Source organism: Anolis sagrei, chromosome 5, assembly GCF_037176765.1.
Source record: "Anolis sagrei isolate rAnoSag1 chromosome 5, rAnoSag1.mat, whole genome shotgun sequence".
Lineage (NCBI taxonomy): Eukaryota > Metazoa > Chordata > Lepidosauria > Squamata > Dactyloidae > Anolis > Anolis sagrei.
This window is the reverse complement of record NC_090025.1, coordinates 194,136,503-194,144,074: the sequence shown is the minus strand read 5'-3', so window position 1 is coordinate 194,144,074 and position 7,572 is coordinate 194,136,503.

Sequence of the window (7,572 nt, the reverse complement as noted above, 5' to 3'; positions counted from 1 at the left end):
GCAGGGTTCCGTCCTGGGCCCGGTCCTGTTCAATATCTTTATTAATGATGAAGGGCTAGAAGTCAGGATCATCAAGTTTGCAGACGACACCAAATTGGGAGGGAGAGCCAATACTCCAGAGGACAGGAGCAGCATTCAAAACGATCTTGACAGATTAGAGAGATGATGGGCCAAAACTAACAAAATGAAGTTCAACAGGGACAAATGCAAGATACTCCACTTAGGCAGAAAAAACGAAATGCAAAGATACAGAATGGGGGACGATCTGGGAGTCCTCATGGACAGCAAGTTAAACATGAGCCAACAATGTGATGTGGTGGCAAAAAAAGCCAATGGGATTTTGGCCTGCATCAATAGGGGCCTAGTGTCTAGATCTAGGAAAGTCATACTCCCCATGCTCCATTCTGCCTTGGTTAGACCACACCTGGAATATTGTGTCCAATTCTGGGTGCCACAATTGAAGAGAGATATTGACAAGCTGGAATGTGTCCAGAGGAGCGCGACTAAAATGATCAAGGGTCCGGAGAACAAGCCCTATGAGGAGTGGCTTAAGGATCTGGGCACGTTTAGCTTGAAGAAGAGAAGGCTGAGTGGAGACATGATAGTCATGTATAAATATGTGAGAGGAAACCACAGGCAGGAGGAAGGAACAAGCTTGTTTTCTGCTTATATGGAGACTAGGATGAGGAACAATGGCTTCAAACTACAAGAAAGGAGATTCCATCTGAACATGAGGAAGAACTTCCTGACTGTGAGATCCATTCAGCAGTGGAACTCTCTGCCCCGGGGTGTGGTGGAGGCTCCTTCTTTGGAAGCTTTTAAACAGAGGCTGGATGGCCATCTGTCAGGGGTGCTTTGAATGCAATATTCCTGCTTCTTGGCAGAATGGGGTTGGACTGGATGGCCCAGGAGGTCTCTTCCAACTCTATGATTGTATGATTGTATAATTCTAGGAGTGGACTGGATTCTGCTAGATGACATGTGTTTGAGGGAAAGGAAGGAAAGAAAGAAAGAATGAGAAAAAGAAGGGAAAATAAGGAAGGGAGGGGGAAAAAGAAAAAAGGACAGAAGGAAGAGGAAGGAAAAAGTTATGAGGGGGAAAGAGAAACAAGGGAAAGGAGAAGAAATGAGGACAAATCCGCAGACCCTGGCCTTCAAGCTGATTTGAGGTACAGCAGGGAGTTCCACAGTTCCTGGGAACCTGGACTTGGAGAAGACAAAGGGACTGTGGCTCCAGCAGCAGCTCTACTAACAGAGACCTTTTTTCTTTCCTTACTGAACTGAGCTCACCTTGTCATTGTAACAATCCCCCAAATAAAAGTATCCTTTGTTTGTAACTTTTCCCTCTACGGAATGATACTTTGTGTCTTTTACTGTCTCTAACTCACTATTCTTATGAATCTTTCCTTTTCCACGGAGCTCCACCGGCCCACCCGGGAAGCTCCAGCAGCGCCCCGGGAGGCCGAAATTACGTTCCTTTGAACCGCGGATACGGAGACCCACCAGGCCCCCGTATCTGCTGGTTTTAACCTACAAAACCCTATACGGTTCCGGCCCAGTTTACCTGTCTGAATGTATTCTCCCCTATGAACCATCAAGACAATTAAGATCTTCTGGTGGGGCCCTGCTCTCAATCCCACCACTTTCGCAATCGTGTCTGGCGGGAACAAGAGACAGGGCCTTTTCTGTGGTGGCCCCTCAGCTATGGAACTCTCTCCTGATTGAGATCAGATCTGCCTCCTCCCTCCTGTCCTTCAATAAGCTGGTGAAATCCTGGCTATGGAAGGAAGCATTCCCAGAGTAATGGTTGAAACCGGCTACAGAACAAAGTTATTGACCACATATACGGACTGAGTTGGACATGATTGTATCTTGGCGATTTGGCTTATTTGTAATTTTAATCGATATGTATTTTAACTCATTATATGGTGTTTTTAGATTGTACAATTAGCATTGAATCCTTGCTGTAAGCCGGTCTGAGTTCCACTACGGAGGTTGAGAAGATCGGGATATAAACGTTTTAAATAAATCATAATAAAAATAAATCAACCAATCAGCTCCGAACCAGTGCCATCTTTTTCCTAGACTAATTCTAAGACTGACTGCTATCTGTAGACAGTCCACGTGTTGTGAGTCAGCATTCTGACACCACACCTACTACTAGTAGTAGGAGAAGAAGAAGGAGTGATGCAGAAACAGAGGACACCACGTTTCGCAGGTATATAGCAGAGTTGGGAGGACAATAGCTTTATAAACAAGTACCTTGGTATCCCTACGGATATCCTGGTCCTCAAACACTCTCTGCTTCATTCAGAAGAATGCTGCACTCGCAGAGCTCAGGTGGTGTTGTATTTCAGTGTCAATGTTGACTTTGGTGGAGAGGTGGCTGCCAAGGGAGTGGAAATGGTCAATATTTTCTAATGTTACACCATTAAGCTGTATCTCTGGCATTGGAGAGGGATTGGCTGGTGACTATTGGAAGAGCACTTTGGTTTTCTCGATGTTCAATGAGAGGCCAAGCTTGTTGTTGTTGTTGTTGTTGTTGTTGTTCTACATGGATTAAACAAAGGACCATACAAATGCATATATTAAAAACACAGGGGGGTTGGACCGTATGGCCTTTGTGGTCTTTCCAAATGTATAATTCTAAAACAAAGAATAAAACACCAAAGTGAATCAAGGAGTGGCGGGCTCTGGTTTTGGGTTCACGTTGCAGAGGATCTGGGAAGCAGATGTACCTTTTGCAGGAAAAAGCCAAACAAAACCCTACACACACCTTGGCAGGCCAGCAGCTCTTTTACAGTAAGGCCTACCGAAGGGGAATGGGGGTTTCGAGAGGAAAATATGTCAAGCCGCACCTCTCCGGGACTCGCACTCGAGTCCAAAGCAAACAAAGAGCCCTGTTTCCAGATGGAGCTGGTTATGGAGAAAGGAAAAGAGACGCGTCGCCTCTCGCCTTCAGGAAGAGGCCATAGGGAAAGGTGAAGCGTTTGGGTCTGGAAGCAATTACAGGCAGAGTTTCTAAAAGACCCCTCCCCGTCTTTCATGCAAGGATCAAATCCTAGCCCCTGTGCAAGTTTTTCTGGTTGAGCAACTGCTGTCGAACTGGATGAGAAAAGAATGCTTTCCAGGAAAGAATGACATCTCGGGGTGACAGCTCCTATCACGCCCCCAGCCAACGTAGCTTATGGATCAGAGACACCTTACTTACTTTGAGGCTCAAGGTTTCATGGAGTTGGAGAGACTCCAAGTGCCATCTAGTCCAGCCCCCTTCTGCCAGGCAGGGAGGCACAATCTGATCCCTCCTGATAGATGGCCATCCAGCTTCTGCTTTAAAATCTCCAGAGAAGACTCCATGATGGTGTTCTAGAGAACAAACTAGCACCTTCCTCAGTGTGACATCCTTTCAAATGTTTAAATCTATATAAATAAAAATATAATGTTCATTTGTGGGATTAGCAGAACTAAAAAAACCACTGGACAAATTGACACCAAATTTGGACACAAGACACCTAACAACCCAATGTATGTCCACTTAAAAATTGATTTTGTCATTTGGGAGTTGTAGTTGCTGGGATTTATAGTTCACTTACAATCAAAGAACATTCTGAACCCCACGAATGATGGAATTGAACCAAACTTGGTACACAGTTCTCCCATGACCAACAGAAAATACTGGAAGAGTTTGGTGGGCAGTGTCCTTTGTTTTTGGAGTTGTAGTTCACCTACATCCAGAGATCATGGTGGACACAAACAATGATGGATCTGCACCAAACTCTATACAAATAATATGCCCAAATGTGAACACTGGTGGAGTTTGGGGAAAATAGAATCTTGACATTTGAGAGTTGTAGTTGCAGGGATTTATAGTTCACCTTCAATCACAGAGCATTCTGAACCCCACCAACGATAGAATTGGGCCAAACCTCCCACACAGAACCCCCCCCCCCCCCATGTGGGCCACAGCAATGTGTGGCAGGGGACGGTTAGTCTATATAAATAAAAATGTAATGTTCGTTTGTAGGATTAATAGAACTCAAAAAACGCTGGACGAATTGACACCAAATTTGGATACAACACACCTAACAGTCCAACAAGTGTCCATAACTCATAAAGACACACACACAAATCCCCAGTGGAACAGACTTAAAAAACCCAAAAATACACCATATATACATACACACATACACTCATATACATATGCACATGCACACATTCATACACACACATGTATATATATGCACAAACACACACAAATACATGCATATACACTTACATACACATACATATATACATATACACAATCACACACATATACATAGCCACTAGGCTTGGGCAATCCATGGTTCTAAATGGTTTTAAAGTACTTACAAAACTAAAGTTCTGGTGGTGAAAATTTCAGAACTCTAACAAAACTTTCAAAATTTAATTATTATTTCATTATTGGTGATTTTAATGACAGAACCAATTAGGAACTGCCATTTATTATGAAATTTTGAAAAAACCTGCTTTTTTTCTGACCATAGGAGCTCAGGGTTAGGGTAAGGGATTCCAGAATTCTTTTTACCTTTTGGAGGAAGGGAAAACTCATCTCTATGCTTTACCAATTGCCTGTTTGTAACTTTGATGAACTGTGCCAAGTCTGCAAGGACTTTGTATAAATAAATATCCTTTTTTGATGTTTAAAACCAGTAATAGCCTCAGTTGCTGAGTATCTCAAGCTTCTCAAGAAAGACACCCGCAGTTCGCTCAGACATAGAGAGAAGAATGTCGCAGTTTTATTTTTTATAGCGTCTGGGTGGACGGCACATGACCTCTCGGTCAGTAGTGATTTTAATGCAGCTGACTCCCAAGCAGCTGCGCCACAACCCAGTGAATAGATACAGTCGATCAATAGGTACAGCTTCTGCAGAAAGATAACAGCGCTCCATGCAGTCATGCTGGCCACATGACATTGGAGGTGTCTGTGGATAATGCCGGCTCTTTGGCTTAGAAATGGAGATGAGCACCACCCTCCAGAGTCGGACACAACTAGACTTCATGTCAAGGGGAAACCTTTACCTTTACCTTTACCTTAACTCCAGTCATATATATATGTGTGTGTGTGTGTGTGTATATGTGTGTGTGTTTTGGATAGCATAAAGAAGGGTAAAACTTGATTCACCAGGATGGCAGAAAGAGCCCCTTTGCATTATTCCCTTATTTAGAACGAGACAAGGAGCAGACATACATGGCAAGATGCACAATGTACAATGCAGATGGATGGTGCAGCCATGGTGTCAGTACTTGGGAGTCGAATTCTACTTTGCAAGCATAATACAGGATCCAGCCCAAACTGTGAGTCCTTCACCGTTTGGAAGATTTCCCTCCTCTCCTGACCCACCTTGTTGTCTTTGGCCCGGAGTCTGGAATGAAGCCACTGACTAGCAATGATTCAGAGTCTTCCCTTTGGAGCCAACGTCAACACTGGCTCCAAGCAGCAGTCTGCAAGGCACAGCAGGAGGGATTGTGTGGCTGCAAAAGGAGGCTCTCTCAAGCGGAGGCCACATCTGGAACTGAGCTTCACCACAGCACAAGCCTTGATGCAAAGAGCAGAAGGGCTGGAAGCAAATCGAGGAAGCCTAAGCATCAAGCAAAGCCAGAACTTGGAATGAATGAGGTTTTGAGCTTTGCTTTATTTTAGGCAAAGTCGGAGGAACCCGGGGATTTGGGGCAGTCTGGACAGCTGGGTCAAGTATGTTCATCACAATCCAAAACTAACAAAATGAATTGCAACAGCGAGAAATAGATGGTGCTAGATTGTCAATAAAAAAAATGAAAGGTGCAGATATAGAATGGGAGACACCTGGCTTGGAAACAGTCTATGGCAGTGGTTCTCAACCTTCCTAATGCCGTGACCCCTTAATACAGTTCCTCCTGTTGTGGTGACCCCCAACCATAACATTATTTTCGTTGCTACTTCACAACTGTAGTTTTGCTACAGTTATGAAGCATAATGTAAATATCTAATATGCAGGATGTATTTTCATTCACTGGACCACATTTGGCAAAAATATACTCCTTCCCACCCGCTACTAAGGAGGCTGTCGAAGTCCTGAACCGGTGCTTGGCCGCTGTGACGGTCTGGATGGGGGCGAACAAATTGAAATTGAATCCAGACAAGACAGAGGTGCTCCTGGTCAGTCGTAAGGCCGAACAGGGTATAGGGTTACAGCCTGTGTTAGACGGGGTCGCACTCCCCCTGAAGACACAGGTTCGCAGTTTGGGTGTGATCCTGGACTCATCGCTGAGCCTGGAGCCACAGGTTTCGGCGGTGACCAGGGGAGCATTCGCACAGTTAAGACTCGTGCGCCAACTGCGACCGTACCTTGGGAAGTCTGACTTGGCCACGGTAGTCCACGCTCTGGTTACATCCCGTCTTGATTACTGCAACGCTCTCTACGTGGGGTTGCCTTTGAAGACGGCCCGGAAGCTCCAACTAGTCCAACGGGCGGCAGCCATGGTATTAACTGGGGCTGGGCGCAGGGAGCACACAACTCCTCTGCTGTTCCAGCTCCACTGGCTACCGATTAGCTACCGAGCCCAATTCAAAGTGCTGGTTTTGACCTTTAAAGCCCTAAACGGTTCTGGCCCTACATACCTATCCGAACGTATCTCAGCCTATCAGCCCACCAGGACCCTTAGATCTTCAGGAGATGCCCTTCTCTCTATCCCACCTGCTTCACAGGTGCGGCTTGTGGGAACGAGAGATAGGGCCTTTTCTGTGGTGGCCCCCCGGCTTTGGAATGCCCTCCCTACTGAATTAAGAGCAGCCACCTCGCTAATGGCATTCAGGAAAAAACTAAAAACCTGGATGTTTGGGCAAGTCTTCAATTGATCTTCGACGTGATGTTGTCTGACCATGGATTAGCAATCAAGATAACGAATTGGATGATGATTTTAACTATGAGATGTCCCGATCTGTATTGGTGGCCCAATACTATGTATGTTTTTATATGTATTCCTAATTTTAATTTTATATGCTTAAAGTGAATTGTATATTTTAACATGTTGTAAACCGCAATGAGTCGCCGCACAGGCTGAGATATTAGCGGTATACAAGCATACCAAATAAATAAACAATACACCCAAAATACTGGTGGCATTGGGTGGAGGATTGATTTTGTCATTTGGGAGTTGTAGTTGCTGGGATTTATAGTTCACCTACAATCAAAGAGCATTCTGAACTCCACCAAGGATGGAATTGAACCAAACTTGGCACACAGAATTCCCATGACCAACAGAAAATACTGGAAGGGTTTGATGGGCATTGACCTTGAGTTTTGGAGTTGTAGTTCACCTACATCCCAAGAGCACTGTGGACTCAAACAATAATGGATCTGGACCAAATTTGGCATGACAATCAATATGCCCAAATGTGAACTCTGCTGGAGTTTGGGGAAAATAGACCTTGACACTGGGAGTTGTAGTTACTGGGATTTATAGTTCACCTACAATCAAAGAGCATTCCGAACCCTACCAAGGTTAGAATTGGGCCAAACTTCCCACACAGAACCCCCATAACCAAAAGAA